The following is a 10,000-nucleotide window of genomic DNA, read 5'->3' as shown; positions in this document are numbered from 1 at the left end:
CATGGCCGGAGAGGATCTGTGCAAGGTGGAAAGTCATCTCTCCGTGTTGCCGGTTCTTCCATGCCGCCAAGTCCGGGATGGTCCGGTGCGTCCATCGGGTGTAGCGGCTTTCCGATTCTAGCTGGTCCCACTGACGCTGCCACTCGACCATCGTGTTTATCCGCTCCTCGGTGCGCAGTTCGCGTAGACTTGCTCCCGTCGTCCGATGCCGCTGGTAGCAGCGAGCGTCTTCCGTCACCTGCAGCACGATGGGGATGACGCTGGCAAGGACCGTTGCCACCTCATGGCGCACTGTAATGAAGGTGCGAGCTACTGGCCGTGCGTACAGTCCTTGCACGCGGTTCAGCTGTCTGCAACACTCCCGGAGCCGGACTGCCTCGTGCCAAATCGGCGCGGCGTAGCGGAGGGTGGAGTCCACCACCGATGCAAGCAGCCGCCGCTTCGCACTCTTTGGCCCACCATGATTTCGGAGCAGCCGGGAAATCCCCTGCGCCACACGGAGCGCTTTCGTCGTGGCCTGCTCTACGTGTGGCCTCCACGACAAGTGGTCCTCGATGACAACTCCTAAATATTTCAAGGTGCGGGTCGGCAGTTTCTCTACGCCATTGATACTCACCGGGACTCGGGTGTTGTCTCGTCTCATCGTAGACACAATGACCAGCTCGGTCTTGGCCGGAGCGAGCTCCAGGTGGTGTTGCGCCATCCACGAGCTGATCATTGCTACCGCCGTCTCCGCCAGTCCCGTCGCTGCTTCCGGCGTCGTCCCGCTCGCCAGCAACAGGGATAACTGGCTTGTGGCCGCCAAGCGTTCATAGCGACGTGGCTTATTGATCCTTCGATGTCGGCTCTTCCTATCATTGTGAAGCAAAATTCACCAAGCGTAGGATTGTTCACCCTTTCAAGGGAACGTGAGCTGGGTTTAGACCGTCGTGAGACAGGTTAGTTTTACCCTACTGGTGTGTGCTGTATGCTGCTATCTTAACGGAATTCCTGTGCAGTACGAGAGGAACCACAGGTACGGACCACTGGCTCAATACTAGTTCGACCGGACTTTGGTATGACGCTACGTCCGCTGGATTATGCCTGAACGCCTCTAAGGTCGTATCCAATCCGAGCTGATAGCGCATCATAAACCCATTAGGTGATCGGAAGCTAGCGGGCTTAACAACCCTCTGAGATCCGTCGGTGCTGCCCCGTGCACACTGCCGTCTCATCCCCGCTATAGCACTAGACTGAGCCGCAACGGGCGGGTGCACGCTGCACGTGGAAGTACCTTATCACAGGGAACCCTGGTGGCTGTGCTCCCGTCGACCGTGGATACAACTAGTTTCGACACCTTCGACCGCCCGCAAACGACGGGACTACAGGCTGGGAGCTGCGAGTTGTAGAGATGCGTTCGCATCGATCCTCTCAGGCGACCCATGCTTGGTGGTGAAGTGGTTAGTTCGTGGAGTATAGGCTTGCTGCACTCGACAAGAGTGCTGCTTGCAAGGCTGTGGTGGTACGTATGGTAGTTGATGAGCATAGGCTTGCTGCACTCGACAAGAGTGCTGCTTGCAAGCCTATGGTGGTACGTGTACGGTAGTTGATGTGAGCATAGGCTTGCTGCACTCGACAAGAGTGCTGCTTGCAAGCCTATGGGTGGTGTGGTGTGTGGTGCATGATTAGCCTTTCAAGGAAGATGTGTCCTTGGGGCTAATCGGTTATTTTTATAAGTCCGGGAAACCTTTCTCGTCGGGATTTTGATCCTAAGCAACCACGAAAGCTTCCAAGAGTTGAAACATTGCCTATCAAGTAGGCCGTACCAGCCCATAGCAACCCAACCAAGATACTCTAACAGGCCAAGATTGGTTGGAGAATTCAAAATTTGGCTAAGTCCATGGCCACCATAAGCCATTTCTATCAAGAAGGCCACGAACAGTGCTTAGCAACCACGAAAGCTTCCAAGAGTTGAAACATTGCCTATCAAGTAGGCCGTACCAGCCCATAGCAACCCAACCAAGATAATCTAACAGGCCAAGATTGGTTGGAGACTTCAAAATTTTGCTAAGTCCATGGCCACCATAAGCCATTTCTATCAAGAAGGCCACGAACTGTGCTTAGCAACCACGAAAGCTTCCAAGAGTTGAAACATTGCCTATCAAGTAGGCCGTACCAGCCCATAGCAACCCAACCAAGATACTCTAACAGGCCAAGATTGGTTGGAGATTTCAAAATTTGGCTAAGTCCATGGCCACCATAAGCCATTTCTATCAAGAAGGCCATGAACAGTGCTTAGCAACCACGAAAGCGGCCAAGAGTTGAAACATTGCCTATCAAGTAGGCCGTACCAGCCCATAGCAACCCAACCAAGATACTCTAACAGGCCAAGATTGGTTGGAGAATTCAAAATTTGGCTAAGTCCATGGCCACCATAAGCCATTTCTATCAAGAAGGCCACGAACAGTGCTTAGCAACCACGAAAGCTTCCAAGAGTTGAAACATTGCCTATCAAGTAGGCCGTACCAGCCCATAGCAACCCAACCAAGATACTCTAACAGGCCAAGATTGGTTGGAGACTTCAAAATTTTGCTAAGTCCATGGCCACCATAAGCCATTTCTATCAAGAAGGCCATGGACAGTTCTAAACAACCACGAAAGCTTCCAAGAGTTGAAACATTGCCTATCAAGTAGGCCGTACCAGCCCATAGCAACCCAACCAAGATAATCTAACAGGCCAAGATTGGTTGGAGATTTCAAAATTTGGCTAAGTCCAGATTTTTTTACCCTTCGGGAAAACAACCCTAGTTCACCAAGTTGAACGCGAAAAACTGTCCATAGGATACGCACAAAACCTTTATTGAGTTGGTCACCATATGTGGAAATTATGGTGAAAATAAGCCAAGTTCCGGAGTTTTTAACTCACACGAAACCACGAAAAACTTTCATTAGGAAAACTTGGTTGGAGCACCCTACTGCAGAACACACCGACATGGTCGAAAGGGTCGATTGGCTAAGAGAAAAAATTTTTGCGGGACCACTCAAAACATCATAGTTAGACCTAGCAAATGATGAAAAGTGAAACCCGCGATCGATTGGAGAAACCTTATTTTACACTGAAAAATTCCACATAAGGAAAATTTGTATGGAGCACCCTACTGCAGAGCACACCGACAGGGCCGGGAAGGAAGGCCCGGTCCAAGAAAAAATTTTTGCGGGACCACTCAAAACATCATAGTTAGACCTAGCAAATGATGAAAAGTGAAACCCGCGATCGATTGGAGAAACCTTATTTTACACTGAAAAATTCCACATAAGGAAAATTTGTATGGAGCACCCTACTGCAGAGCACACCGACAGGGCCGGGAAGGAAGGCCCGGTCCAAGAAAAAAATTTTGCGGGACCACTCAAAACATCATAGTTAGACCTAGCAAATGATGAAAAGTGAAACCCGCGATCGATTGGAGAAACCTTATTTTACACTGAAAAATTCCACATAAGGAAAATTTGTATGGAGCACCCTACTGCAGAGCACACCGACAGGGCCGGGAAGGAAGGCCCGGTCCAAGAAAAAATTTTTGCGGGACCACTCAAAACATCATAGTTAGACCTAGCAAATGATGAAAAGTGAAACCCGCGATCGATTGGAGAAACCTTATTTTACACTGAAAAATTCCACATAAGGAAAATTTGTATGGAGCACCCTACTGCAGAGCACACCGACAGGGCCGGGAAGGAAGGCCCGGTCCAAGAAAAAAATTTTGCGGGACCACTCAAAACATCATAGTTAGACCTAGCAAATGATGAAAAGTGAAACCCGCGATCGATTGGAGAAACCTTATTTTACACTGAAAAATTCCACATAAGGAAAATTTGTATGGAGCACCCTACTGCAGAGCACACCGACAGGGCCGGGAAGGAAGGCCCGGTCCAAGAAAAAATTTTTGCGGGACCACTCAAAACATCATAGTTAGACCTAGCAAATGATGAAAAGTGAAACCCGCGATCGATTGGAGAAACCTTATTTTACACTGAAAAATTCCACATAAGGAAAATTTGTATGGAGCACCCTACTGCAGAGCACACCGACAGGGCCGGGAAGGAAGGCCCGGTCCAAGAAAAAATTTTTGCGGGACCACTCAAAACATCATAGTTAGACCTAGCAAATGATGAAAAGTGAAACCCGCGATCGATTGGAGAAACCTTATTTTACACTGAAAAATTCCACATAAGGAAAATTTGTATGGAGCACCCTACTGCAGAGCACACCGACAGGGCCGGGAAGGAAGGCCCGGTCCAAGAAAAAATTTTTGCGGGACCACTCAAAACATCATAGTTAGACCTAGCAAATGATGAAAAGTGAAACCCGCGATCGATTGGAGAAACCTTATTTTACACTGAAAAATTCCACATAAGGAAAATTTGTATGGAGCACCCTACTGCAGAGCACACCGACAGGGCCGGGAAGGAAGGCCCGGTCCAAGAAAAAATTTTTGCGGGACCACTCAAAACATCATAGTTAGACCTAGCAAATGATGAAAAGTGAAACCCGCGATCGATTGGAGAAACCTTATTTTACACTGAAAAATTCCACATAAGGAAAATTTGTATGGAGCACCCTACTGCAGAGCACACCGACAGGGCCGGGAAGGAAGGCCCGGTCCAAGAAAAAATTTTTGCGGGACCACTCAAAACATCATAGTTAGACCTAGCAAATGATGAAAAGTGAAACCCGCGATCGATTGGAGAAACCTTATTTTACACTGAAAAATTCCACATAAGGAAAATTTGTATGGAGCACCCTACTGCAGAGCACACCGACAGGGCCGGGAAGGAAGGCCCGGTCCAAGAAAAAATTTTTGCGGGACCACTCAAAACATCATAGTTAGACCTAGCAAATGATGAAAAGTGAAACCCGCGATCGATTGGAGAAACCTTATTTTACACTGAAAAATTCCACATAAGGAAAATTTGTATGGAGCACCCTACTGCAGAGCACACCGACAGGGCCGGGAAGGAAGGCCCGGTCCAAGAAAAAATTTTTGCGGGACCACTCAAAACATCATAGTTAGACCTAGCAAATGATGAAAAGTGAAACCCGCGATCGATTGGAGAAACCTTATTTTACACTGAAAAATTCCACATAAGGAAAATTTGTATGGAGCACCCTACTGCAGAGCACACCGACAGGGCCGGGAAGGAAGGCCCGGTCCAAGAAAAAATTTTTGCGGGACCACTCAAAACATCATAGTTAGACCTAGCAAATGATGAAAAGTGAAACCCGCGATCGATTGGAGAAACCTTATTTTACACTGAAAAATTCCACATAAGGAAAATTTGTATGGAGCACCCTACTGCAGAGCACACCGACAGGGCCGGGAAGGAAGGCCCGGTCCAAGAAAAAATTTTTGCGGGACCACTCAAAACATCATAGTTAGACCTAGCAAATGATGAAAAGTGAAACCCGCGATCGATTGGAGAAACCTTATTTTACACTGAAAAATTCCACATAAGGAAAATTTGTATGGAGCACCCTACTGCAGAGCACACCGACAGGGCCGGGAAGGAAGGCCCGGTCCAAGAAAAAATTTTTGCGGGACCACTCAAAACATCATAGTTAGACCTAGCAAATGATGAAAAGTGAAACCCGCGATCGATTGGAGAAACCTTATTTTACACTGAAAAATTCCACATAAGGAAAATTTGTATGGAGCACCCTACTGCAGAGCACACCGACAGGGCCGGGAAGGAAGGCCCGGTCCAAGAAAAAATTTTTGCGGGACCACTCAAAACATCATAGTTAGACCTAGCAAATGATGAAAAGTGAAACCCGCGATCGATTGGAGAAACCTTATTTTACACTGAAAAATTCCACATAAGGAAAATTTGTATGGAGCACCCTACTGCAGAGCACACCGACAGGGCCGGGAAGGAAGGCCCGGTCCAAGAAAAAATTTTTGCGGGACCACTCAAAACATCATAGTTAGACCTAGCAAATGATGAAAAGTGAAACCCGCGATCGATTGGAGAAACCTTATTTTACACTGAAAAATTCCACATAAGGAAAATTTGTATGGAGCACCCTACTGCAGAGCACACCGACAGGGCCGGGAAGGAAGGCCCGGTCCAAGAAAAAAATTTTGCGGGACCACTCAAAACAACATAGTTAGACCTAGCAAATGATGAAAAGTGAAACCCGCGATCGATTGGAGAAACCTTATTTTACACTGAAAAATTCCACATAAGGAAAATTTGTATGGAGCACCCTACTGCAGAGCACACCGACAGGGCCGGGAAGGAAGGCCCGGTCCAAGAAAAAATTTTTGCGGGACCACTCAAAACATCATAGTTAGACCTAGCAAATGATGAAAAGTGAAACCCGCGATCGATTGGAGAAACCTTATTTTACACTGAAAAATTCCACATAAGGAAAATTTGTATGGAGCACCCTACTGCAGAGCACACCGACAGGGCCGGGAAGGAAGGCCCGGTCCAAGAAAAAAATTTTGCGGGACCACTCAAAACATCATAGTTAGACCTAGCAAATGATGAAAAGTGAAACCCGCGATCGATTGGAGAAACCTTATTTTACACTGAAAAATTCCACATAAGGAAAATTTGTATGGAGCACCCTACTGCAGAGCACACCGACAGGGCCGGGAAGGAAGGCCCGGTCCAAGAAAAAATTTTTGCGGGACCACTCAAAACATCATAGTTAGACCTAGCAAATGATGAAAAGTGAAACCCGCGATCGATTGGAGAAACCTTATTTTACACTGAAAAATTCCACATAAGGAAAATTTGTATGGAGCACCCTACTGCAGAGCACACCGACAGGGCCGGGAAGGAAGGCCCGGTCCAAGAAAAAATTTTTGCGGGACCACTCAAAACATCATAGTTAGACCTAGCAAATGATGAAAAGTGAAACCCGCGATCGATTGGAGAAACCTTATTTTACACTGAAAAATTCCACATAAGGAAAATTTGTATGGAGCACCCTACTGCAGAGCACACCGACAGGGCCGGGAAGGAAGGCCCGGTCCAAGAAAAAATTTTTGCGGGACCACTCAAAACATCATAGTTAGACCTAGCAAATGATGAAAAGTGAAACCCGCGATCGATTGGAGAAACCTTATTTTACACTGAAAAATTCCACATAAGGAAAATTTGTATGGAGCACCCTACTGCAGAACACACCGACAGGGCCGGGAAGGAAGGCCCGGTCCAAGAAAAAATTTTTGCGGGACCACTCAAAACATCATAGTTAGACCTAGCAAATGATGAAAAGTGAAACCCGCGATCGATTGGAGAAACCTTATTTTACACTGAAAAATTCCACATAAGGAAAATTTGTATGGAGCACCCTACTGCAGAACACACCGACATGGACGAAAGGGTCGACTGGCTAAGAGAAAAAATTTTTGCGGGACCACTCAAAACATCATAGTTAGACCTAGCAAATGATGAAAAGTGAAACCCGCGATCGATTGGAGAAACCTTATTTTACACTGAAAAATTCCACATAAGGAAAATTTGTATGGAGCACCCTGCTGTGGTCACCATCGGTCGAGTTGGTCGAGACGGGCAAAAAATTTTTTTTTCCATATCGTCTCAAAACATGATTTATGGACCTTGTAAATGTTGAAAAGTGAAACGAAATCACTTTTGGAGCGATGAAAATTTTGTATGGGAGGTCCCTACCCGGAACAAATTTTACTAGTAAAGTCATCATTCCGCGACGAGAAATTTGAAAATGGTCAAATATGGTTAAGATGTCATGTTCATTCCCTACTATGGGGGACCAGGTCGTCACGAAAAAATTTTTTTCTCGACCTGGTCAAATGTGGTTCTGCGACGGAGGTTAAACTAATAATGCATAATTTGGGCCAAAAACCCCCCTCTGTCAGAAATTGTACCCGTTCAAGAGCAATTGCAGACCACATAAGTTGAGCTTTGAGGTATCTGAAAGTTGAATATAGAGCGAGGTTCTAAGCGAAGGGATAGCTTAACGTTGAGCATTGAACGCAAAAAAGCTTAGAGATAAGCTTAAGATACAAGGGTTGTGGTGCATGAGGCCGCTTAACGTTGAGCTTTGAACGCACATGGCTAGAACTAAGCTAAGAGATACCTATAGTGGTGCATGGAACTGCTCACAAGTTGAGCTTCGAGAAGTCCAAAGGCAAAATGTAGAGCGAGGTTCTAAGCGAAGGGATAGCTTAACGTTGAGCATTGAACGCAAAAAAGCTTAGAGATAAGCTTATTATATAAGGATTGTGGTGCAGAACACAGCTTAACGTTGAGCTTTGAACGCACATGGCTAGAACTAAGCTAAGAGATACCTATAGTGGTGCATGGAACAGCTCACAAGTTGAGCTTCGAGAAGTCCAAAGGCAAAATGTAGAGCGAGGTTCTAAGCGAAGGGATAGCTTAACGTTGAGCATTGAACGCAAAAAAGCTTAGAGATAAGCTTATTATATAACGATTGTGGTGCAGGACACAGCTTAACGTTGAGCTTTGAACGCACATGGCTAGAACTAAGCTAAGAGATACGGGTAGTGGTGCATGGAACTGCTCACAAGTTGAGCTTCGAGAAGTCCAAAGGCAAAATATAGAGAGAGGTCCTAGCAGCCTAAAAAACTTCTAGGGCCGACAGCTCACAAGTTGAGTTTCGAACGCAATTAGGTTACCTTGGTAGCCTGAATTTGAAAGCATTAAGGCAATGATATGGTAGAATGCCCGATCTTAAACCTATTGACAGAGAATGTGTACGAGTAAGCATAGATGTGGAGGAGCACATACCCTAAACAGTCCCGAAAGATGGTTAGCTAAGTGATGCATCACAAATGGACTTGGCGCACCAAGTTCACACTGAAACACACACGATCGCGTATATTAAAACCTGTTGTGTGGTGCATCACTAATAAAGTTTGGTGCGTCAAACGAACATGAGAGTTGAGCATATTGGGTATGTGTGATAACACACTTTGCACGACAATCGAGAAACCGCATAAGCTCAGTATAACACAGCAGGGGAAGATTGATGAAAACCAGAGCTAATACATGCAACAGGCCGGGAATGCTGCTTCTGAAGGTGGTAGGACCGGTGCACTTATTAGTTAAACCAATCGGCCGATTGAGTTGAAGTCTGGTACCGATCTTTCACTTGACTGTGCCCCATCAACTATTGATGGTAGTGTAGAGGACTACCATGGTTGTGACGGGAAGCGGGAATCAGGGTTCGATTCCGGAGCTAGTAGAGAGTGCCTGATAAAGGCCATGGTACACATCCAAATCAGGAAAGCAGCAGGAAACACTACCATACATTGCCAGGTCCATAGGAGGATTGCAAGCCCGTAAATTGCCCGATCATAGCCAACGATGCTGAGAACGGAATTTATTCCTTCGATCGTCGTTGGTTCACATGTTTACTGATGGTTGTACGAACACCATACCCGGTGGTAAGTACAGTGGAGCTCGCCTTCACAACATAATGTTCACCAGTTGGACGCATAGATTGGAATAGCTCACATAGTGTTGGATTGCTGGAAACACACATTCCAGACTGCTCCGGTAGTCATGGAAAGGAGAGGATTGCAAGCCCGTAAATTGCCCGATCATAGCCAGCGATGCTGAGAACGGAATTTATTCCTTCGATCGTCGTTGGTTCACATGTTTACTGATGGTTGTACGAACACCATACCCGGTGGTAAGTACAGTGGAGCTCGCCTTCACAACATAATGTTCACCAGTTGGACGCATAGATTGGAATAGCTCACATAGTGTTGGATTGCTGGAAACACACATTCCAGACTGCTCCGGTAGTCATGGAAAGGAGAGGATTGCAAGCCCGTAAATTGCCCGATTATAGCCAACGATGCTGAGAACGGAATTTATTCCTTCGATCGTCGTTGGTTCACATGTTTACTGATGGTTGTACGAACACCATACCCGGTGGTAAGTACAGTGGAGCTCGCCTTCACAACATAATGTTCACCAGTTGGACGCATAGATTGGAATAGCT

At 46.4% G+C, this 10,000-nt stretch overlaps 1 pseudogene; it reads left to right on the top strand.

Moving 5' to 3' along the window:
- Positions 1-1,437, top strand: part of LOC128717573 (large subunit ribosomal RNA) — a 6,024-nt pseudogene extending 4,587 nt beyond the window's left edge.
- The last annotated feature ends 8,563 nt before the right edge of the window (positions 1,438-10,000 follow it).

Source organism: Anopheles marshallii, assembly GCF_943734725.1.
Source record: "Anopheles marshallii chromosome X unlocalized genomic scaffold, idAnoMarsDA_429_01 X_unloc_66, whole genome shotgun sequence".
NCBI classification, from domain to species: Eukaryota; Metazoa; Arthropoda; class Insecta; order Diptera; family Culicidae; genus Anopheles; species Anopheles marshallii.
The sequence above is the reverse complement of the archived record's forward strand: the minus strand, read 5'-3'. Positions and strand labels throughout refer to the sequence as shown.